We start from the raw sequence: 26564 nt of genomic DNA, 5'->3' as shown, positions 1-26564 counted from the left end.
ACAGCATTTATTAAGCACATATTATCAGATACGATACTGAGCAGTTAACTTACATCATTTAATTTACTCCTCACTACCCACATGAATGAAGTACTTCCTCAGGAAACTGAGGCTTAAGAAACTTAAGTATCAATTTGCCCTGGGTCACAGAGCTGGGACAGAACTAATAGCTGGATTGTAACCCTGGTCTGTTTGGACACCCGAATTCAAACTCTTTAGCTTTGCTCTCTATTGCTTCTGGAGCCAAGGCATAAGGAATGGGCTTAAGTGAAAAAAACCCTGACAGCAGAAGAGTCCCACTAAGAATGGAAGAAAATGAACCAGATAGAACAGATGGGATTAAATTATCAAGGGTCTAAAAATTCAAGGAAAATTAAATTTGATGTAGTAAGCAATGGGTCCCCTTTACAGATTTTTGAATTGGAAGAAAGACAATAAAAAGAAGTATCCAAAGAATATCTTAAGACAGTAAGATGGAGCAAGCAAAGGACGAAGATAAGGGAGCTAGTTAGTAAGCTATCTAATGGTTCAAGTATGAAATGCTGAAAGTCTAATCTAGGGTTGTCAACATGATCGTGAATCAGAAGAAAAGGATACCGAAAACAATTAGAGGGAGGAATCAGCATAACTTCATGACTAATTAGATGCAAGAACTGAAGCAGAGGAATGATGAGTCAAAGATGACTGGATGGTTTCAAGCCTGGAGGACTGGAGAGATGGCGCCACAAAAAGTAAAGGTGAGAGAGCAATCTGTGGTGGAAAAGCCTGAGTTTGTGTTTAGGCATGTTGGATTTCAGTGACTGACGAGAAGGGACCTGGCAATGGGAACTCATTTTCAGATATCAGAACATATAACTATGAGAAACAAGGGCACCGTGCAATAATGAAAGGTGGAAGTTGTGGATATATCTGAATGTGCAGCTGAAGAACATGAAAAGAGAGAGAGCAGGGCTGAGATTTTAGTCTAAGGAGTTTCCGTTAAAAAAGGATGCTGGAGAAGAATGAGGAGGGATTCAGGAAATAAGCAAAACCAGTTTCTTTCCTTTAAGGGATTTACAATTTACTTGGGGAGGCATATTAACATGCGTGAAGCAACATCAGTGAAATTATTTATCTTCACTGGAATATAAGCTCCATGACAATAGAGACTAACTCTTAAAATAGGACTTGGCATATTTTAGAAATTCAATATTTGTTAAATAAATGAGTAATTCACTGTATGCCATGTTTCAGTAACTAGCACAGTGCCTGGCAAACAGCTGGAGCTCAATAAAGCTTGCTTAATTGGATTGAGCTAAGAATAATTCTATCTTTAGTCCTAAGGAGATCTCATCTGAAGGTTGTTAATTATGAGATTCCAGATAAGTTCACTAAAAATTCAAAGAAAAGACACATTATCAAAGCTTTAAAAGTAAAACTCATGAAGTGGCCTTGGAATAAAGAGAAAGTAAAAAGAAAGAAGGAATACCAAGGAAGGAGACAATTACTTAGGCACAGAAGCAGAAACAAATTTGAGACATCTGTGCATCAGTTTAAAATTTGGATGTAAATGAAGGATATGAATTAAAGAAACATGACAATTACCATTGTGCGTGGTGCTAGTAACCAATAAGTATATCACACCCTTTCATGATCGGCTACAGGCAATAAGAGAGAAATGAGTAGAGACCATGCCGAGGTTTGTGACCTGAGTGACCCAGCATAAGAATGACAGCAATGGGAACTCAAGTGGAGAGGAAGATGTGCTTGATTTTAAACATGGATGCCCAATGTCTCTGTTAGGGACCATTTGAATGAAATTCACTCAAACCAACTCAAGTGAAAATAGTACTCATTAAAGACGAAACACAAAATTTTGTAGACATCAGAGAAAATTTCAAAATGTACAGCTTGGCCAGCATTACAGATGGAAAAATCAGGAAGTAAAGCTGACGGTCCTTTTCTCAGTCCTTATATATCATGAGATATATTATATACTTCATGATTCTGTGGCTCTGATCCATTTTCCGGATAGATTCTATAGACCAGCTTCCTCTGCTTTTTCAAGGTATTTTTGTTCCTTTAGAACTTTCAGCGTGGACATGACTTTGGCTTGCTATGATGTCGACTTTACATGAACACCCAATTTTTGTGCTTTCATTCTGAAAAATGTCTCACATGCTTTCACAGGAATAATACTATCACTGCCCTACCTTTTTTTTCCCACAAAATTTATGAAGTTAATAATAGGATAAGAAAATTCATTTTTCATGTTTACTATTAACTGGAAGTATATATATTAATTCCCATTCACTTTGATACTCATTTATTTATTGCTTTAAAATGCTTCCTTTCTACACTCCATGTTATCTAATTAAAAAAATCAACAGATATCACTCACTATCTCTCACAGATACTTACTCAATTGAAAATGGATTCGAACTAAGGTATTATCTCTTCTTGGGACTTTCCAGGTGGCTCAGTGATAAACAATCTGCCTGCCAAGCAGGAGACACAGGTTCAATCCCTGGGTCAGGAAGATCCCCTGGAGAAGGAAATGGCAACCCACTCCAGTGTTCTTGCCTGGGAAATCCCAGGGACAGAGGAGCCTGGCAGGCTACAGTCCATGGGGTCACAAGAGTCGGACACGATTTATCTACTAGACAGCAGAAGCAGCAGTTGAATAGCTAAGAAAATATCTCTGGATGTTCTTTGGTAATCTTTTCTTGATGGGATTTTATGGCTCCAGGAAAGAGGCCTCCACCCACACAAAAATTCTCTCCCTTGTGAGCCAATAATCTGAAATTTCATTACTAGAATTTTATCCCTTTGGTTGACAACTTTGATCCTTATGAAAATACTTATTCTTTTGTTGTATGTAATAATTCCCCCTGCTTCTAGAGACAACCCCTGACTTCTTAATTTTACCAGGTCTAACTTTCCTGGTAAGCTAAATCTTTTGCATGTTATGTACTCAGATCCAGCAAATAGTTCAAGATGAAAGGGCGGAGGTATTGCTAAACTGCAAGCCAGAAAAATAAACTATGTCAAATGTTAGTATGAAATAGTCTTTTGCAATTTATTTGTAGCTACTTCATAAGGACCTATTGAGAAAATAATTTTAATTTTATTAAGCTTCAGACTATTTGCAAAAGTAGGTTTCAGATTATTCTATAATTTGTGGTATACAAGAGCAATGGACCTAAATTTTAAATTAAAAGAGAAAAAAATCTTCCTTCAAACTATAATCTTAACAAAGAGTCACTACCAATGTTCAATCCCCCTTCAAGTAACTGTTTTTATTCTTCAAGTATCAATATATATTTAATAAGTCATAAGGGAAAGATTGCAGAAGGCCACACTGATGTTTCCTTAAATATAAAGAAAATAAAGGATAAATATTAAAATCAGTAAGTCTATCATCACTCATGGCATATATATTTATATATTTCATCATATATATAGTTCCTCATGTCTGACCGGCTTTGTTACCTTTCGTAGTAGCGCACAAACCTAAAAATTCTCAGTGCCTGGCTGTACCATAAGCATCTTCTAATTGGTTCATTTGTAACCTATCTACTTCTTAACAATTTCCAATAGCCCATCTTTAAAGTGTTAAAGTTTTTCTGATGATAAAAATTGATCTACTTTAATTTTTCAAAGTACGGACAATTCTGTTCATTGTTTCTTTTAATTTCGACGTTAAGGAATACAGGTGTGCATTCTTATTTATAAATAGATAAGTATGCAAATATGGTCCATGATATAAGATCTTTCATGTAACACAATCATCACATGTGAAAACAGAAATTAGTTCTCCATTCACCACCCATATTCAGATATTACTGACAGTTTTAAGGTGACTACTCAATGCAAAAATCTTAATTATATTATCTGAAACTATTTGAATTAAGAAGGACTCTTGAGTGAAGCAGCTATACAAGGCAAGCTTATATTGCTTTGATGGACTCATTCAGTTTCAAGCAAACATTTGACCAAGTTATAGGATTTATATTACAATGTATTTCATTTCTTTAATTCTAAAAATGTAGCTATGAAAAATCTTATTAAATCCTTTCACCTAGTAGTTACAGAACCTGAAAGAGTCATAAATATCTCTGACCCTCATTTTTCTTATCTATTAATTTGAGAAAATAAACCACAGCATTTTTCTGTGGATTAAATTAAATGAGATATTAAAGTACCTGGTGCATAATAGATTTTCAGTAAATGTTTGCCTTTATTATTATAACTGGGAAGAGTATTTCAAGGAAAGAAGAAAAGTGACATTATAATACCACTTTTAAATCCAAGAATTGAGAGGATTCCCTGGTGATTCAGTGGTTAGGACTTTCAATACTATGTGCCTGGGTTTGATCCCTGGTCAGGGAACTAAGATCCTGCAAGCTGTGAGGCAAAAAGACAGAAAGAAAAAACATGTGGGTGTATATATATATACACATATATATATCTCCAAGCATTGAAATCACATGTATTCTTGGGCCATCTTCTTTTTCCTTCCTTACAACTGCCTAGAGGTCCATGTCTCTCTCTCTCTCTCCCTCTCTCTCTCTCTCTCCCTCTGTTTAATCACTAAATCATGTCCAACTCTTGCAACCCCATGGATTTTAGCCTGCCAGGATCCTCTGTCCTTGGGGTTCTCCAGGCAAGAATACTGGAGAGGGTTGCTGAAGTCCATGTAAATCCATTGGATTCCTGGCATCTTAATTATGGATTTTATTCAACAGGAATAAAACCAGGAGTATCAGGATTATACACAAGAGTCATGTTGATGGTGTTAATTCTCTTCAATTTAGGAAATACAAAAATGAAACTAATGAACGAATTGATTGAGCCAAGCCATTAACCCTCAAATAAAGGGTGATTACCTGCTTTTGATCTCAGATTACTAGGAAGATGCTTTGGTCCTATTTCAAGATGACTTCCCAGTTTGTTTCTTATTTACTTGAAGAAATAAATATCTTTTTTTTTAGGTTCCCTTCTCCCTCCACTTTAACTTCACCTTCTGATATAAAGCTAGACACCTCCTACCCTCTAATCCTGCTAATCAGTCATTCCTCCTTTTCCCATACCCTGCAACAACTAACCCTCCAGCACTTTTTACACAACTTGGTCTTTCTATACTTCAGTAAACTGAAGACCTCACTTTGAAGGATTTCACACTTAAAATTTCTTCCATCAAACCTTCCTATTGTGCATGTCCTATAGTGCAAAACAGGACAGTACTCAAAAATAGTGAGGCTGACCACTAAAATTCTGGTATCTATGGAGAGCCAAGTGAAAATAATATAGGCTAGAATAAATGTTTGGAGAAGGCAATGGCACCCCACTCCAGATTTTCTTGCCTGGAAAATCCCATGGGTGGAGGAGCCTGGTGGGCTGCAGTCCATGGGGTCACTAAGAGTTGGACACGACTGAGCGACTTCACTTTCACTTTTCACTTCCATGCATTAGAGAAGGAAATGGCAACCCACTCCAGTGTTCTTGCCTGGAGAATCCCAGGGACGGGGGAGCCTGGTGGGCTGCCATCCATGGGGTCACACAGAGTCGGACACAACTGAAGCGACTTAGCAGCAGCAGCAGAATAAACGTTAACAATCTAAAAACCAGACAAAACTATCTACAAGCTTGGTCAAACTTTGAAGAAATAAGAGGAATGTTAAATAAAATGTCCCCACAAGAACTAGCTATCCTCAATGGTTTGGGGTTTTTTTTCCCCATAAGCCAGAGTTTTATCCTAGTTAACCCATCTTTCATTAACATGTTGCAGAAATGGGGCCTGGCCAACCACCCCTGCATATACTCAATTGTCTCGACATGCTTTTGTGGTTGAAACTCAAATTCTTCCTCCCATACAACAAAACAGAAAATACTTTCATTTCCTTGAAAAAGTCAAGTATCTGCAAAATTTCATAATTTTTATATGTTTTCCTTTTATAAGATTCATATCACCTATTTAATAGATTACTTTTCTATCCTAGCAGAATCAGAAATTTACATTTATATAATCAGTTTCTTTTAAGTTTGTAGAGTATTGATTACATAGCTTTCAACGCCATTCATTTACACGGGTTCTCTGGTTTTTGCCTAAATCTATATATGTTTTATGAAAACCAACAAAATGAACTAAATATATAATAAACTACAATCTATTTGTGAGTGTATATTCAGTCTAACATGCACTTTGGGAATACTTCAATTTGATAACTGTATTTATAAGTATATGTTTTATGCTACAATATAGAGAAACAGGCATTTTCATATTTATTTAAACTTCAATATAAAAAGGGTTTGAGTAGATTCACAAATATTTGAGCAATGTAATGGCATAATAATATACACCAGACATATATACACACTATATTACATGTCAGACACCTTTTCACATGCACTATCTCATTTACTTCTCAGTGACCTCATGAGGTGAATCTATTGTTATCTTCACTTGTTACAACTAACTTGCTCAAAACCCCAAAACTGAGGAGCAGTTGATTTGGATATGAACCCAGGTGATCTGATTCTAGATCCATGTGTTTGCTAGTAAAGATAGAGAAAGAAAGGAAACCAGAGTTACAATGAGCCCAAGAAATGTGTGCTGAAAATTTTGTCTAATACAAAAAATGAGTCATAAATTTGGTTCTGATTTTTTGGGAGCCAAAGAAAGAAACACAATCAGAAACAAAATTCACAGTGTCCGTAACATAAAAGCCATACTAACAATTCAGAAGAAATATTGCATCTCCTCTGGTGGACATTAAGAGAAAGAGCAAGGAGTAGTCTTAAAGACAAACAAATGAACACCGCCACCAAAATGTAGCACCTTCTTATAATCCACTTAAATGCAAACTCAGGGAACACTCACAGACTTAGAGAATAAACTTATGGTTGCCAGGGAGGCGAAGGACTCGGGGAAGGGATGGTTAGGGAGTTTGAGACAGACATGTACACACTGCTATATTTTAAATGGATAATCAACAAGGACCTACTGTATAGCACATGGAACTCTGATCACTGTTATGTGGCAGCCTGGATGGGAGGGGAGTTTGGGGGAGAATGGGTTCAAGTATATGTATACCTGAGTCCCTTCACTGTTCAAATGAAACTATTACAATATTATTAATTAGCCATACCCCAACACAAAATAAAAAGCTTAAATTAACAAAAAAAAAAAAAAAAGGAAACTCAAGGAGTAACCCAGAACCTAACTCAGAAAAAGCACATTTTTAATGCTCCAAAGCAATATGATTATATCAAATATGTATGCCAATGGAATGGTTTGACCCTAGAGTAAAATTTAGGGTATCCCCAGGAATGTAAAGAGTACATCTTCTGTGTGTAATCTTCCCAGTATAACAATGTAATATATTTAGTAATTACTAAACATTTAATGAGAATTAGAAAATATTAACATTATATTCATTGGAAAAAAGCTGAGATGTACCTATTTTACCTGTCTGATTTAGAATATGTCTATTTAATTCTTCAGCAAAGTAGAAACAGAAAGGACACAAATCACTCTAAGCTTCATTCTCTTTGTTTGTAAAATAGGGATAATAATACTACTCCCTCATTGTGCTGCTTTGAAGAGTTAATGAAAAATACATTAAAAATTCTAAGAACAGTATCTGGTTGTGCTATATACTAATTAAAATGTTGATTACTATTAATAGCACTACTATTCCTAAATCTATATTTAGAAACTCTAAGATGGTCCTTCAAAGCTTTACAAAGCATAACAAATTAAAACAGAATACTAGGGCTTGAAGAATTAAAGGTGAAATTTTCATATTGTCCCAGGAATCAAATAACTACTCTAAAGTCAGGAGTCAACTCTGAAAAATTATATGCAGATTCTATGGGTTTGGTCACTTTTTAAAAGTGTTTTAAGTTAGGTTTAATTTTTTGAAGGGAAAAAATGATTTTTTTTTTAAAATTTATTGTCTAGACAAAAGTAAGCCCTTAAATCTGTTAATAAACTAAAGATAGATTTCTATACAAGCTAGGACACTGTTAAGAGTGAAAAGATGTGATAAAATAATTAACAGGCATCAATAGATCTACAACAGGTGTAAACCAGGATAATTCCAGCAATTCTAGGATATAGTCACCATAACTATACTTTCTTCTATATTTCAATCATACAGAGAATAATAATGGCTGTGCATTATCTTTAAAAAATATTGCAAAGGGCAATGGGGCTAGTATTTTTTTTATTATAAAATTGCATCTTTTTTCAATATATTGATCTCCAAAACAAATCAAGTATTACCAATTATACTCAGAATCAAAGGAATTTTAAAACTTTATGCAAAAGTTGGGACCTTATCATAAATCCCAGTGGCTTATGATGCTGATCAATTTGATATAACTGGCCAGTTAATATTATTCAGATTTATTTGGATATATTTTTTTCTTTGTATATTTAAAATCTATGGACAAATAAATACCCAGTAAATCCCTTCAGTGACTTTGTAAACTTATATAATAGAATCAAAAAATTTTTTTGATTCTTTATATTTTTTTTTCCCTTTTTGGAGGACATCTTAATGCAAAGGAAAAAAATATTTCCAGATTTTTTAGTCAAATATTACTTTTTTTTCCACAAAGGATTTGTCTTGCCATTATCCCCCTAGTTTAGTCTTTCTATAGTCTTCAAACTCTCATTACCACACAAGTAAATGAACAACGGATAAACATAATAGATATCTCTCTAACGTTTTAGATTGATGATTTTTTAAATAATCACTTAAAATAAAGAATAAATGGAGGGTTCCCCACTGCACTTCTAATCTTTGAACATAGCCTATTTCCATGCTTATCCTCTGAGAATCTAAGCTCTATGAGAGCAGGGACAGTTTATTCAGAACTATAATGGCAACCCACTCCAGTGTTCTTGCCTGGAGAATCCCAGGGATGGGGGAGCCTGGTGGGCTGTCGTCTCTGGGGTCGCACAGAGTTGGACACGACTGAAGCGACTTAGCAGCAGTAGCAGCATATGCTCAGAACATTATGTAGAATCTAACATTCAGTAGGTGCTCAATAAACATTTATTAATGAATACAAAGCTCATTATTTAGGTTTCACACATCAGTTTTTAAAGTCCAAGATTAGAACAACCAATCAAAAAAAAAAATCTTAAACAATTTGTATTAAAAGATTTACTGTGACACAGAAGGGTGAGGTAATGTCACGTTCTGATGCAATCTTTGATTTTTATTGGTATAGATAAGGGACTAGTAGTCCTGCCTTGTTCTGTACTCATCAGATCATGTATTATAAGAAATTTTGACAAAGTGGAATCAATTAGGAGAAGAGGAAAAGATGGAATTGAAATTAACCTGTAAACTGTTAATAATCATTCATGCATTATTAAAGGAATCACAGGGAAAGACAAAGTGGGGCATGATCACTCTTTAACTATCTTCCAACCTTATGGAAGAGGAATTGGATAATTCCATGTAACCAAGAGTATATAACATACCATGAAACAAAATATAACTCAATACAAAAGTAATTTTTTATGAGAATTCTGCATCATTCCTGTGGTTAGGACTTGGCATTTTCATTGTGGAGAGCTTAGGTTCAATCCCTGGCCAGGGATCTGGCAAGCTGCATTAATAATAATATAATAATAGTTTTAATAATTAGAGCTGAGGAAGAATGGAATGGATTATCTGTCTTTGAGATGCTGTGCTTTCTATCTGAGTTGATAAAGAGCTCTTCTGAGAAGACATACTGAAGTCCCTAGAACTTCTAAACTGATATTTTATTATGTATCTATATATGTAAAGTATAAAATACAATGCCAAATTCTAATGCTTTGTATAGATAGCTTTATACAAGTAGCTTTCAGCATATAAAAAATATTTAGATATCTAAGAACTTTTTATTATTTCCATTATCATTTCAGAATACATACCAACCAAAATAAAAATAAATATTCTGTGACTCACTTCAAAGAGATATCTGTTTTTACAATGCTTATTACATATAGCTAGTTGTTAATTTCTATAAGAAATTAGTGAATGAATAATCAATTGGTATAAACTAACTCTCTCTGAATTACTTGATAGTTTATTTCTTTTGCTGGAGAAGTTAAGAATTTGGATAAAAAGATGCTCCACATCTTACGTCATCAGGGAAATGTAATTCTTTTTTTTTTCTTTTTGCTGCTCAGTTTTTGAGATCTTAGTTCACTGACCAGGGATTGAACCTGTGCCCTCTTGCCGTGGGAGTGCAGAGTTCCAAACACTAGACTGCCAAGGGATTCCCAGGGAAGTGCAGATTAAAACAAGAAGATACCACTACAAACCTATTAGAATGGTCAAGATCTAAATGACAATACCAAATGTTGTTAAGGATGTGGAACAACAGAAAGTCTAATTCATTACTGGTGGGAATACAAAATGGTACAGCCAGTTTGGAAAACAGTTTGGCAGTTTCTTGTAAAACTAACCATACTCATACAATATGATTCATTAATCACATTCTTTGGTATTTACCCAAAGGAGTTGAAAACTTGCATCTACAGACACAAAAAATATCCTGTGCATGAGTATTTATAGTAGAATACATATATATAACTCATAATTGCCAAAACTTTGCAACCCTATGGACTGTAGCCTATCAGGCTTCTCCATCCATGGGATTTTCCAGGCAAGAGTGCTGGAGTGGATTGCCATTTCCTTCTCCAGGGGATCTTCCCAACCCAGGAATCGAACCCAGGTCTCCTGCATTGCAGGCAGACGCTTTACTGTCTGAGCCACCAGGGAAGCATATATATAAAACTCATAATTGCCAAAACTTGGAAGTAACCAAGACAACGTTGTTTTAGTAAGTGCTGCTGCTGCTGCTAAGTCACTTCAGTCATGTCCAACTCTGTGCAACCCCATAGACGGCAGCCCGCTAGGCTCCTCTATCCTTGGGATTCTCCAGGCAGGAATACTGGAGTAGGTTTGGTATAACCAGACAGTAGAATGTTGCTCAGCACTAAAAAGAAATAAGCTATCGAGCCATTAAAAGATATGGACAAACCTTAAATGCCTGTTTAAGAATATGAAATTTCTCTTCTATAATGTGAAAGAAAATATGAAAAGGCTACATATTGTATGATTTGATCAGATTCTAAATGGAATATCAAATAAATGTAAAAATATACTACTAAGAAAGAAAATATGCATTTTAAGTTGTTAATAGCTGGATTGCCGATATATTTGATATATATATATGTATATTTTTTTTTAAGAGTATGTGTTGTGTATACATATATATGGGTTTTCCAGATGGCATGGTGGTAAAGAATCCGTCTGCCAATGCAAGAGACCTGAGAGACACGGGTTCAATCCCTGGGTCGGGAAGATCCCCTGGAGAAGGAAATAGCAACTTGCTCCAGTATTCTGGCCTGGAAAATTCCATGGACAGAAAAGCCTGGCAGGCTATAGTCCATGGGGTCACAAAGAGTCAGACACAACTAAGTGGGTGAGCACAGCATACATATATATTCTTTAAGGAAAATATTTAGGTACTTTAATATTCACCTACTTCTCCCTTCCCACTCATTTATTCTAAGAAAATCAATTTTGCATTTTATTTTAGGTTTTCTTTTATTTATTAGTTATGAAGAGGACTCTAATTCTTATTGAAAAGTGTTGCTGAGCTAATGACACATTGCCACAGGAGAAAACATCTTAAGTTACAGAATTTAGATTTCTAAAACATCCCATCGAGATCCAAAATGCTCAAAATGCCTCAAGTTACCATCAACATCACCATGCTCCTCTTACAAAGCTGCCTCTCCTCACACTCTGACATTCAAAATAAAGAACCCAATTAGTTATATGATCTCATTGTTTTTGTTTTGTTTAATTAATTGTGCCTTTTTTTTTCCTGGGCTGGCCATAATTCACTATGAATTAACTCTGATTTGGATTACTTTAAAAACCCAACCTTGTTTTCATGTTAAACTGTGTACAGCTCATTTTAGTAACAAGAGTACTCACTTAAATTCTAATTATAGTCCGCTATTTGCTGCAAATCTTTTTTCTTCATAGCAATGCTTAAGTCAAGCTTTTTCATTTTGTGTTCTTGTAACTCATGTTTTCCTAATGATGCTTCCTCATACTTTATCTTAAAGCATACCAAAATAAAATAATAAATTTGTTTTTAATATCATAAGAGAAAACATTACAGTGTCTGGACATATATATTAATATATACATAATTTATTCAACTAAATATTATTCATTCAAAATTTTCAACTAAATATGATTCTACTCAGTCTAATTTTTTCAATCACTGGAAATTTTTTTTTCAATCACTGGAAATATGCAAAGAGACTCTTAATTAGTTGGGTTACTGAGAGCTCTATGAATAGTTTTTATTCATCAGTTTCAAACAGGATAATTGACCACAGAACCCAAGATAAAAATGATTTGGAAGAGGATGTGGCAAGGTGGGAAAGGAAGTAACTTCAGATATTCATAGGGCTCTTGAATAGCAGATTATGAAACAGTGGTTTAAAACACCTTTGTAGTTTCCTTGGATAATCTCTTAAACATGCAAATAAGTGACTAAGTTAAAGAAAATCAATTTAGCAATGGTTGGGGCATTTTTCTGTGGCATTTTAGGATCTTGTTAAAACTGGTGATAATTAAACCTAAATCCCAAGGGCCTCCTGTACAAAGATAGGAGTAAATGAAGAGACCAAATGACTGAGAAGACTTCTGGGCTAAGATTTCAATCACTGACACCATGAAAGATTGTCTTTGCTCCATCATGCCATAAAAGGATTTAATGATTTATCTGTCTTTTGAATTTCATGGGCTCCAAGTCGATTTTAACGGATTTCAGATGATTTCATCACAGTGCCGAAAAAACAATCCACAATACTGAAACCAAGTGGACAGTTTTACAATTTATTTCCATTCATTCATAAACTACTATCACAATACCAATCATTATATCTCCCTAAATCTCATATAATCTCATAAAAATAACTATCCATGACAATATCATGTTGACAAATTAATAGAACAATAAGCCTTTTAACAACAGATATGATTTTTAAATAGATTCTGAGTATCAAATAAATGTAAAGATAAAGTACTATGGAAGAAAATAAATCTGCATTTTAAGTGTCAAAAGCCAAATTACCAATAAAAAGACTTTCAAACTGACACTTGTGGAAGAGTTCAGTACAGGATACTATGGGAACCATTGAGGGGCGCCCGGCCAAGAATGAGTAGGGATGGGGAGAGATTGAAAGTTCGGGGAGGTTTCCTAGGCTTCAGGAAGAGGCCTTACTTCAGAGAAGTAATGGCCTTCACCCTTCAAATTAAAGCAAATGAATTCAATCTAGATTTAAAATGTTAATACCAGTTTGATGCATTAAGTAAAGCACTAGTATAACCAAGATCATCAATGTCTGGTACATCTACACCTTTGTCAAGAAAGTGTGCTGAGTTGATTTTCCCTAAAGAGTCAGCTCAATACCAAGAAAAGCTATTAAATCTGCTGATGTTTCTATAGTAACAAAGGACCAATAACTACTATAATTTTTTTAAACAGCCATTTAAAAATAGTTATCAAACTGGGAAATTTTCACATTTAAAAATACTCATTGTACAACCTACAAGCATTTGTTTTACATTTATTTTAAAAAAGGAAAAACAGATGAGATACTACCATTCATAGGGCAATATTTACATATTTTTTCACTAAACTGTTATCCAATATTTGACTGTTCTTCAACTTTTTGAAAAGTCATTCCAATATTCTGACCAAATGTCATCCTAATATATGTATACATATGTATGTGTATATATTAATATATATATTTAAAAACATAAATAAATATATCAAAGTGATGGTTATCAACTATATCAAAATATGCCCCCTGAGATTTGCATATTTTTTTCTCTTTTGAGACAGTAAGCTTTAGCATTTCAGTTTCATAATTAAAGATGAAATTCAGTTTCATAAGTAAAGATGGTGTCTTCCAGTATTTATGTAGTGCTCTTTATAATTTAAACTTTTTAAAAAGGAGCAAGGAGCTTGTTCATCTTCAGAAAGTTTTATGAGATTAATTCTTACCATATCACCTCTGCAGCTTGACTAAACATCTTAATTAAACCATTACATAACAAGGAATTAAGAAATGATATGACAGGATATGTTGTACTCACATTGGAGAGTGTCTCACCTGGAGTTTAGAGTGACTAACTTTGCAACCTAAAATTTTAGAATTAAAGAATACTGCTTTGCTCAACAGATGTGATTATAATTAATTATCTCAAGCAATGCTCAGAGTTCACCTTGACTGAAACACAAAGAAGACAGAGAAAATGTTCATAACAACTTTTTTTTTTACATAAAGTTCACACTGAATCCTAAATAGGCAAGATTTTTGAAAAGTAATGTATTCCTATCCGTCCTAAAATCTTACATAGTTACAAATCTCCATTTCTAAAATGACTCTAGGTTTCTAAATCATACATATATAAATGTGCAAAAAACAGGTAAATGTAAAACATCAAAAAGATTTAACAACTCAGAAAAATTAGTAACAGTAAATCCCTTTCAATAAACATGAGAGAGAAAGGACATGGACATTCATTTAAAAAATAGAACTCGATAGCAGTTCTATTGCTAGTTCAGTTGCCAGAGTAAATGTTTCCTTTGGACCACAAACAGCTCTAAAACATTGCTAGTATATATAGTTGAAATATATGATTTTTTCCCTGTCTGTAGTATCTCATATTTTTAAGAAAAATAAGTAGGAAAAGTAAACACGAATAGCCATGAAAATGGAGATATCCAAGCACAGTTAGTGGAAAACGTCCACCATAAAGATTACATAATGAACTATAATTACTATGACTGAATATAAGGCCATGGAAAAATTAGAGGAACACAAAATAACAACTGCTAAAGAGGTTTTTTTAAGATATAAATTAGGCTACCATTTCAAAATGACCACACACACACACACAGAAAGACATAGCTTTTGTGAAATTTTTCCTTAATTATTTGGCACTTAAAAACACAGTGCCTAAGTTTACATTTCAAGTAGATTATGAAACAAAATCTTGGAGAAGTACATTTTTAAAGGCTGTTAAAAAAGCACGTATATCTAGGTGCTCGCGGCACACTCTAAATGAAAACTTTGCAAACGGCTCCATCTTCAGGCCACTCACAATACACTGAGTTCAGTTATAAGGATGCCTCATTCACACTTTGCCGTAATAGTTCTTCCATTGCTCACTACCTTCGAATTTGTTCTGTGTTAGCATGGGAAATATCAGATTGAGTGAATTCATTAAGACACAAAACTTTGCCATTTTCCTTCACACGGAATATTTCTTCATAGATCAGTTTACTGCTCAAATACATCTATGCATATAAAGACCAATGGGAGAACATTAGATTAGCCCCCTGAGGTTAATTCTAAACAGACAAGGCTAAAAGAAAAGTAACTCTTTAAATTTCACTTTCTAATTTTAGAATAATATAATAATTTATATTATTGCATTTTTTTAATCTTCCAGCTTCTCAAATTCCTTCTTAGAGTTTAAGTTTTTAAATACAACATTTACAAGCTTATGATTGAAACCAAGCAGAGATGACTTAAGCAAGAGACTCCTTTTTCCCCCTGGTAAATAATATTCGTTTCTTTTTCCATTTCCCCTTTCCCTACTCTTACTAAAGTCAGAGATAGAAAACATTTTAAAAGAACCTGGAAGGAATTACATGGAGCAAGTGAATCCAATACAGCCCTAAATCCTGACTTTTTAATCTTTAAACCCTCTGCAAGTCATTTGACTTCTTATCTCAGGGAATGAGACACAACCCAGACAGACCTGCTTTCAGATCTCACATGTCTGCAAATTACCATATTTATTTGTTAAGCCAAGCAACCCCTAGAACTGGGGTACTAAAGAAAAGCAGCACTGCTCTTCATACCAAAGAGAGCAACGTAGAGTGACTTAGACAATCAATCACAAATATTCATACAGTTAAGCCTGCAGATCCAGGCTTGCCATAAACTTTGACCGTGCAAATTCAAAAGAAGTTTTATGAACACATTATAATGGCTTCCATGAAGATATTTCCATATAGAGATTGCTTAAGTAAAACACCCATTAGACAAGAATCATATCGGGCATGAAATATTACATACTCTCCTCAAGCAGATACTTATAGAGTGACTATTACAATGCAGGGAAAGTGTGTAAAAACTTTAAAAATGTGAAGACAACAGCTGCTCAAGGCCCCAGCAATTCAGGACAAATCTGACACAAGGTCAAAAGGAATCATAGAATCTCAGGTTTAGAAAGACAACTAAAGATCATTTAATCCAACCACACCTCTAACATTGTCATTAAAACCAATCTCTGTCTCTCTAGTCTCTTTAAGATGTAGTTGATGATAATTCACTGGCTGATCTTAAAGTCACTGAAGAAGCTAGTATCATGTGGACGCAAAGTTAAATAGCTGGCTTCCCAATGGCTCAGTGGTAAAGAATCGGCCTGCCGTGCGGGAGACATAAGAGACACAGGTTAGACCCCTGAGTCTGGAAGATCCCCTGGAGGAGGAAGTGGCAACTCACTCCAGTATTCTTGCCTGGAGAATCCCATGGACAGAGGAGCCTGGCAGCCTACAGTCCATAGGGTTGCAGAGTCAGACACGCCTGAAGCAACTGAGCATGCAAAGTTAAACAGCAGAAAGAATCTCATTACCTTCTGTTGTTTGTGAAATAAACAGATTTCTGGGCCTCCACTTCCAGCAGTGTAGGCACTCCATTGGCAGACTTTACAGTCACGAACAAGGAGGAAGGCAGGGCATGAAGGGAGCAGCTCAAGAGCTCACTCTCTGCTGGGGCAGAGCCAGCGGAACTACCAACTCTGCAACCTGAATGCAGCCTCTGCTGCTAAATGAGGATGGTAAAGACTAAAACAGAGAATGAGCAAGTACTATCTCTGACACAGTCTGACACTGTAGAAATACATTTTCTGAGCAAGTAGACCCAAGTCGCCATGATTTCTGCATTGGTCGACTGAAACTCATCCATCAACAGCCAGAATCCTTTTCTGTTATGAGCCCTGCTTGAGCCAAAGTTCAAGTCTAAGTCTGTTTGGTCAGGTTCAATACTACAGACATTTTAAAAAAGCCGAGACTGTAAAAAGCACAAGACAATAAAAAGCAGGAAAAAAATAAGGCTCAGAGGAAATGATGATTCGTAATGAATCATCTCTCAATGAAGAGCTGAAGTTGAATGTAGTTCATTAAATATATTTCTGATGGTATGAACTGGAGCCTGCCGGGCTCTTCTGTCATAGGATTCTCCAGGCGAAAATGCAGGAGAAGGTAGCCATTCCCTTCTTTAAGGGATCCTCTCAACCCAGGGATCAAACCCAGGTCTCCTGCATTGGCAGGTGAATTCTTTATTGTCTGTGCCACCAAGGAAGCCCAAAATTTAATTTAACCACTGAATTTGAAAACTAGGGTATGAAAATAACTTTTCCTCAATTAATGATGAAATAATAAATTATTTGTGTATACCATATGAAAGTGAAAGTTGCTCAGTCATGTCTAATAACTCTTTGTGAGCCCATGGACTGAATTCTCCAGGCCATCATACTGGAATGGGTAGCCTTTCCCTTCTCCAGGGGATCTTCCCAAGCCAGGCAAATTCCTTACCAGCTGAGCCACAAGGGAAGCCCAAGAATACTGGAGTGGGTAGCCTATCCCTTCTCCAGGGGATCTTCCCGACTCAGGAATCAAACCGGGGTCTCCTGCACTGTAGGCAGATTCTTTACCAACTGAGTTATCAGGGAAGCCTGTATACCACATGCTGCTGCTGCTGCTGCTGCTGCTGCTGCTAGGTCACTTCAGTCATGTCCGACTCTGCGACCCCATAGATGGCAGCCCACCAGGCTCCCCTGTCCCTGGGATTCTCCAGGCAAGAACACTGGAGTGGGTTGCCATTTCCTTCTCCAATGCATGAAAATGAAAAGTGAAAGTGAAGTCGCTCAGTCATGTCTGATTCTCATTGACCGCACGGACTGCAGCCCACCAGGCTCCCGCGTCCATGGGATTTTCCAGGCAAGAGTACTGGAGTGGGTTGCCAGTGCCTTCTCCAAATACCACATAGGCTCATAATTTAATCCATTGTGATATTTTTAATTACTTAATTTCAAGCACTAGTATTTAATTGACAATATCTATAACTGATAAGAATAAAACAGTGGAATTTAGCCCATGCATATCATAGATAATTCTGTTTCTCTTAAGAAAAACCATATTTCTGATGAGCAAAAATCTAAAGAAGCAGAAAGTGAAAAGTATAAAATAAATCAGAAAAGTAGTCATTCTCTTTGTCAACAAAAATATAATCACATAGGAGTCTTTATTTAGTTATATTTTTGTAGATATAAGAAATATTAATACAATTCTAAAAAAATTTATAAAAACATTAAAAGTTTATTACACTGTCAATTACAAACAATATTTTCTTCTTCAGTGTAGAACTCAGAGTTATGGGTTATCTGAGAAGTAAATTATCACATATCATTATCATTATAATAAAGGCGATCACACTTTTTGAGTGCTGACATAGCATTATACAAGGTGCTTTGCAAACATTAGATAAGTTTATCACCAAATGAAAGTTATATGTATTTTACTATGTGAATTTTTCAAATAAGAAACTTGTAGCTAAGATGCCACATTCTTTGCCCAAGGCCCATCTGTCTGACTCAAAAGTGATGCTCAGATACGTGTCTCTGCCTTTAAAATATCACTTTAAAGCCCTACTCTATACTTCAAGAACCATATTGACACATGTCCTAAGAATTTTAATTTAATTTTTACAATTCTGTATTATTATATTTCTAATACATTTAAAACCATAAATACATCATCCTTTTACTTCATAGAAAAATATTTTATTGATCTCAACTAAATGGAATGTAATATGTACAAAGTTTAATCAAACATTAATAGCTTTATTGTATTTTAAATGCTATACTGGAACATTATATTCAGAATCAGAGAATCAAATAGCATCACAGAAGCCAAACTTTGAGGACATTAAAGTTATTGCTAAGTAATGAGCAAAAGAAGAAATAAAGGACTGATTTTTTTAAGTTAAAATGTTGGCAACAATTTCTGAAATGTAAAGATATCCTGAACTGTCATTAATTATGCCTGAGAGTATATTTTACATATGAATCTTTAAGGGAAAAGATGCAGCAATAAGGAAGTGTTCCCATAAATCAGTATTTTAATTTTCTTAGTTTTCTAGGTGAAGTAACAAACTCATGAATGCAAGTGGGTTAAAATACAACAAATTAATCGAGAGTTTAGTATTATGGTGCTCTATATCAAATAAAATAGCGATTTTGAAAGCAGAGAGATGCATTTAGCCATATTTTTTTGTAATTACTTAAAAACGTGAAATTTTAACTTTAAAGATTACTTTAAATTAACTTTACTATTGTTTTAATCTTCCCTCTGTTGAAAACATTTAACCATTATCTCATCGTTTTGAATCTACTTATGTACAAAATCAAAAATTTCTCTCCGAAGTTATACGCAACAAGATTACATTTTTTTAAAAAAGCAATCAGAATTAGCCTGTCCCTAAGGAAACAATTTAGAAGCCCCTCAGCTCCATATATGGAGAGGCTGTTAGTCTGAAACATTCCTCACCAGGAAAGAGTGGCCGACCCATTTGCAGTTGCCACTAGGTGGAAGTCAAGGCACTCCCTGGGCCAGGCCCTTGCTGCAGTCCCAAGGCCGGCCTTGCTAACATTTCACCCAGAACCCTAGTGTGAAAAGGAGGGACTGTGCCTGATTCGCTGCCCTGTGCAAGCCCCGTGCCCTCTCAGATGCCTACAAAGATGCTGACAGCAGTGCAGAGCCTTACCCTGCCACCTCGCTAAATTTTGAACCTCAGCCAGGAATGAAAAGAGAAGAGTGAGCATCGTATAACCACAGCCAAGCTCGTGATGGCCTGATCACTCCAAAGCCTCTAGATCATTCTGAAGACTATCCACATAATCAGTTTTGCAGATAAGTATTCTTTTTTTAATCTTTTCTGCCAAAGTATTCAAACAGCTCAACAGCTCTTGCTGTTACTCCTCATTCTAATCAGCCCTCCCTCCTCATACTTCTGATATCAGTTTGTTCAAGAGTCTCTGAATATATATTTCTACCCAAACAGAGTTAAGACACAACATCCAGGAGCGAGGCACTGTGGGAAGCTGCTGACTGCGTTCGTCCAGGGGAAGCCAATTATGAATTTTAGTGAAGAACACGGACTTCAGATAACACATTTAGGCATCATCATAAAAAAAAAAGGGCAAGCCTGGCAGATCGACCATAATCACCTTCAGAATCTTGCCCATGATATTCAAGGTAGCATCTTCCCCGTCCAGAGGGGCAACTCAAGGCATAATAACTCAAAGAATGCTTTAACTCGGGCTTCATGCAGAAAATAAAGGGAATTACTGAGTCATCACTAACCCTACAGTATTGAGGTCTATTTATAATTATATCTAATTAATAGATAACGAGCATAATTACATGTACTCCCAAAATTATAATTCACATGCAGTAAGGCTGAGATATAAATTTCCAATTATTTCCTCCTGATAATTGGTGGAAATTTTTAGCAAATGTGATGAAAAGTAGCGTCTCTGGTATATTCTGTCTTCCTTGTCTCCTTGTCCTGCCCATGTCTCTTTGACCTCTTCTCTGTACTTCAGTCTTTTCATGTCATATGAAAGTACAAAAAGGTGCTTTTTCTAATATTAGAACCATCACCCAAGTCTCTGCTTATGATTGGTCAGTGTACATTTTCAGTACAATTATCATCAATAGATTCCTACTGGGGATTGCTCCCTCCATTCTGCTCTGAGGGAAAAATAAAGCGCCAACCACTGTTCGGTCTGTTAATGTGGTTCCATGACCCAGGATCGGCCTGAGTGCTCTGCAACTTACTTTTATCCTTCACCACCCAGGATGGTGTTGTAGTTGGGAGCAAACACTAAAGCCAGGCTCCCTGGCTCTGAGTCCTGACTTTGTCACTAACTAGTTACTTGGCCCCAGGAGATATGTAGAGCCTCTTTCTGCTTCAGATTCTTATCTTACGATGGAAATAGTTGCATTCACTCCTAGGGTTCCATGAGGATTCACTTACCTAATTCATTCACTTTGAACTGAGTTTGGTACACGGTATTTTATGTTACCTCCATTTATTCTGCGTAGTTGACATCTGCCATCCTACTACTTTAAGAGCTAATATTTTAATGCATACACAAATGGCGACCCTGACTCATTAAAACAGGAAAAAAAGGGATGTTTCTCAACTAACTAGATAAATAATTGCATTTTCAAGAAGGCACGACCAAATTCCAACTTTATGCATAAGTTCACCAGTTTTGAGAGACTACAGAGCTCAGCCAGCAAGGTTAAATCATTGCATAATGTCCCCATAGGCCATTATTACATTGTGATCACAAGGTCAAATTGTCTCTTTCCAGTCACTAAGTTAAAAGATGGAATTCCATTGTATTTCAACTGTCTCTGCTCTAGAAAAGCTGTCAACTCATATTATCAAATGTTCTGTTAAGGATTCTGTAGATTTTTATAGAAGTGACTTCCTGGTTGAGGTATGGGGAGTAATGGGGAGTATCTACCACTAGCATTATAGGGAAGAGATGAGAGAAAAGTAAAACCCTGCTTGTTCCTTCTGGGAACTGTGAGATCTAGGTGCTCATGTTTAGGAGAAAACTATTTAGGTTTGGATTAAACCTAGACTTTCTCTGTGTCACTGACACTCAAACTTATAACTACCTGAAGGAAGAAGTTAGTAAATGGCTTAGTGTAATGGCTAACTGTATGAGTTAACTTGGCTAGGCTAAAGTACCCAGATATTAGATCAAATGTGTCTAGATGTTTCTATGAAAGTATTTTTTATATGAGTATGATTTTATTACTAGAATTTCAGTAAAGCAGATTATCCTCCAACGTGGTGGGCTTCATCGAAACAATTAAAGCCTTAATAAAAAGACTGCTCTCCTTGCAGGAAGAGGTGATTCTATCAACAGACTACACTCAGACCTGAACTGCAACATCAGCTGTTCTCTAGCATCCAGCCTGTTACCCTGTCCTGCAGAATTTGACTTTGTGAGTCTCCGCAATAGCAGAAGTTGATACCTTAAAATAAATATCTCTCTAGACATAGACATGATAGAGATAGAGGTATATACCTCCTATTGATTCTGTTTCTCTGGAGAAGCCTAATACACAATCTTCTGCAAAAAGATTCTTGAATGCAACAATCTAACCCATATCCAAGGGAAAGTCACTCATATCTTCTTCAGTTTCTCTTGGGTGGATATCAGATGACACATGCTTTGCAATTGTCTTTGGAAAAGGACAGGGATTGCACAGCTGCCTAAATAATGAGAACTTACCTAGCCCAGAAAAGAGTGTGCTTCAGTTCAGTTCAGTTAAGTCACTCAGTCGTGTCCAACTCTTTGCGACCCCATGAGCTGCAGCACACCAGGCCTCCCTGTCCCACATTAACTCCCAGAGTCCACCCAAACTCATGTCCATTGAGTTGGTGATGCCATCCAGCCATCTCATCCTCTGTTGTCCCCTTCTCCTCCTGCCCTCAATCCCTCCCATCATCAAAGTCTTTTCCAATGAGTCAACTCTTCACATGAGATGGCCAAAGTACTGGAGTTTCAGCTTTAGCATCATTCCTTACAAAGAAATCCCAGGGCTGATTTCCTTCAGAATGGACTGGTTGGATCTCCGTGCAGTCCAAGGGACTCTCAAGAGTCTTCTCCAACACCACAGTTCAAAAGCATCAATTCCTCAGCGTTCAGCTTTCTTCACAGTCCAACTCTCACATCCATACAAGACTACTGGAAAAACCATAGCCTTGACTAGACGGACCTTAGTCGGCAAAGTAATGTCTCTGCTTTTTAATATGCTGTCTAGGTTGGTCATAACTTTTCTTCCAAGGAGTAGGCGTCTTTTAATTTTATGGCTGCAGTCACCATCTGCAGTGATTTTGGAGCCCAAAAAACTAAAGTCTGATACTGTTTCCACTGTTTCCCCATCTATTTCCCATGAAGTGATGGGACCGGATGCCATGATCTTTGTTTTCTGAATGTTGAGCTTTAAGCCAACCTTTTCACTCTCCACTTTCACTTTCATCAAGAGGCTTTTTAGTTCCTCTTCACTTTCTGCCATAAGGGTGGTGTCATCTGCATATCTGAGGTAATTGATATTTCTCCCGGCAATCTTGATTCCAGCTTGTGTTTCTTGCAGTCCAGCATGTCTCATGATGTATTCTGCATTTAAGTTAAATCAGCAGGGTGACAATATACAGCCTTGACGGACTCCTTTTCCTATTTGGAACCAGTCTTTTGTCCCCATGTCTAGTTCTAACTGTTGCTTCCTGGCCTGCATACAGATTTCTCAAGAGGCAGGTCAGGTGGTCTGGTATTTCCATCTCTTTCAGAATTTTCCACAGTTTATTGTGACCCACACAGTCAAAGGCTTTGGCATAGTCAATAAAACAAAAATAGATGTTTTTCTGGAATTCTCTTGCTTTTTCCATGATCCAGCGGATGTTGGCAATTTGATCTCTCTTTCCTCTGCCTTTTCTAAAACCAGCTTGAACATCAGGAAGTTCACGGTTCACGTATTGCTGAAGCCTGGCTTGGAGAATTTTGAGCATTACTTTACTAGCATGTGAGATGAGTGCAATTGTGTGGTAGTTCTTTGACATTCTTTTGCATTGCCTTTCTTTGGGATTGGAATGAAAACTGACCTTTTCAAGTCCTGTGGCCACTGCTGAGTTTTCCAAATTTGCTGGCATATTGAGTGCAGCACTTTCACAGCATCAACTTTCAGGATTTGAAACAGCTCAACTGGAATTCCATCACCTCCACTAGCTCTGTTTGTAGTGATGCTTTCTAAGGCCCACTTGACTTCACATTCCAGGATATCTGGCTCTAGATGAGTGATCACGCCATCATTATTATCCGGGTCATGAAGATCCTTTTTGTACAGTTTTGTGTATTCTTGCCACCTCTTCTTAATATCTTCTGCTTCTGTTAGGTCCCTACCATTTCTGTCCTTCATTGAGCCCATCTTTGCATGAAATGTTTCTTGGTGTCTCTAGTTTTCTTGAAGAGATCTCTGCTGCTGCTGCTGCTGCTAAGTTGCTTCAGTCGTGTCCGAATCTGTGCGACCCCATAGATGGCAGCCCACTAGGCTCCCCCGTCCCTGGGATTCTCCAGGCAAAAACACTGGAGTAGGTTGCCATTTCCTTCTCCAACGCATAAAAGTGAAAAGTAAAAGTAAAGTCACTCAGTCGTGTCCGACTCTTAGCGACCCCACGGACTGCAGCCTACCAGGCTCCTCCATCCATGGGATTTTCCAGGCAAGAGTACTGGAGTGGGGTGCCATTGCCTTCTCCAGAAGAGATCTCTAGTCTTTCCCATTCTGTTCTTTTCCTCTATTTCCTTGCATTGATCACTGAGGAAGGCTTTCTTATCTCTTCTTGCTATTCTTTGGAACTCTGCATTCAGATGCTTATATCTGTCCTTTTCTCCTTGCTTTTTGCTTCTCTTCTTTTCACAGCTATTTGTAAGGCCTCCCCAGACAGCCATTTTGCTTTTTTGCATTTCTTTTCCATGGGGATGGTCTTGATCCCTGTCTCCTGTACAATGTCACGAACCTCATTCCATAGTTCATCAGGCACTCTATCAGATCTAGGCCCTTAAATCTATTTCTCACTTCCACTGTATAATTATAAGGGATTTGATTTAGGTCATACCTGAATGGTCTAGCGGTTTTCCCTACTTTCTTCAATTTGAGTCTGAATTTGGCAATAAGGAGTTCATGATCTGAGCCACAGTCAGCTCCTGGTCTTGTTTTTGTTGACTGTATAGAGCTCCTCCATCTTTGGCTGCAAAGAATATAATCAATCTGATTTCGGTGTTGACCTTCTGGTGATGTCCATGTGTAGAGTCTTCTCTTGTGTTGTTGGAAGAGGGTGTTTGCTATGACCAGTGCATTTTCTTGGCAAAACTCTATTAGTCTTGGCCCTGCTTCATTCCGCATTCCAAGGCCAAATTTGCCTGTTACTCCAGGTGTTTCTTGACTTCCTACTTTTGCATTCCAGTCCCCTATAATGAAAAGGACATCTTTTTTAGGTGTTAGTTCTAAAAGGTTGCTGCGGACAGTGCACTAAGTGCAGGCAGCTGCAGCCAGCTCACTAAGCGTGGCCGAGAGAAGCTACCCCAGGTCCGAAGTCAGGGGCAGAAGCCGGGAGGACCCCATGCCTGAAGGGCGGCGGCCAAGAGGAGTTACCCTGCGTCCAAGGTCAGGGGTGGTGGCCGAGAGGAGCAACCCCTCGCCTGAGGCCTGGGGTGGCGGCCGGGAGGAGCAACCCCACGCCCAAGGCCAGGGGCAGCGGCCTGGAGGAGCAACCACATGTCCAAGGAGTGGTGGCTGCATGGGCGCAGGAGGGCCTAGAGTAGCCATCCCAAGTTGAAGGTCAGAAAGGGCAGCGGTGAGGAGATACCCCTCGTCCAAGGTAAGGAGCAGTCGCTGCGCTTTGCTGGAGCAGCCGTGAAAAGATACCCCACGCCCAAGGTAAGAGAAACCCAAGTAAGATGGTAGGTGTTGCAAGAGGGCATCAGAGGGCAGACACACTGAAACCATACTCACAGAAAACTAGTCAATCTAATCATACTAGGACCACAGCCTTGTCTAACTCAGTGAAACTAAGCCATGCCCATGGAGCAACCCAAGACGGGTGGGTCATGGTGGAGAGGTCTGACAGAATGTGGTCCACTGGAGAAGGGAATGGCAAACCACTTCAGCATTCTTGCCTTGAGAACCCCATGAACAATATGAAAAGGCAAAATGATAGGATACTGAAAGAGGAACTCCCCAGGTCAGTAGGTGCCCAATATTCTACTGGAGATCAGTGGAGAAATAACTCTAGAAAGAACGAAGGGATGGAGCCAAAGCAAAAACAATACCCAGCTGTGGATGTGACTGGTGATAGTAACAAGGTCCGATGCTATAAAGAGCTATATTGCATAGGAACCTGGAATGTCAGATCCGTGAATCAAGGCAAATTGGAAGTGGTCAAAGAAGAGATGGCAAGAGTGAATGTCGACATTCTAGGAATCAGCGAACTAAAATGGACTGGAATGGGTGAATTTAACTCAGGTGACCATTATATCTACTACTGCGGGCAGGAATCCCTCAGAAGAAATGGAGTAGCCATCATGGTCAACAAAAGAGTCCAAAATGCAGTACTTGGATGCAATCTCGAAAACGACAGAATAATCTCTGTTCATCTCCAAGGCAAACCATTCAATATCACAGTGATCCAAGTCTATGCCGCAACCAGTAACGCTGAAGAAGCTGAAGTTGAACGGTTCTATGAAGACCTACAAGACCTTTTAAAACTAACACCTAAAAAAGATGTTTTTTGTACAGTTTGCTTAATTTAGATTAAAAGC

The sequence above is a fragment of the Budorcas taxicolor genome, chromosome 6 (assembly GCF_023091745.1).
Source record: "Budorcas taxicolor isolate Tak-1 chromosome 6, Takin1.1, whole genome shotgun sequence".
Taxonomy (NCBI): Eukaryota; Metazoa; Chordata; class Mammalia; order Artiodactyla; family Bovidae; genus Budorcas; species Budorcas taxicolor.
The sequence above is the reverse complement of the archived record's forward strand: the minus strand, read 5'-3'. Positions refer to the sequence as shown.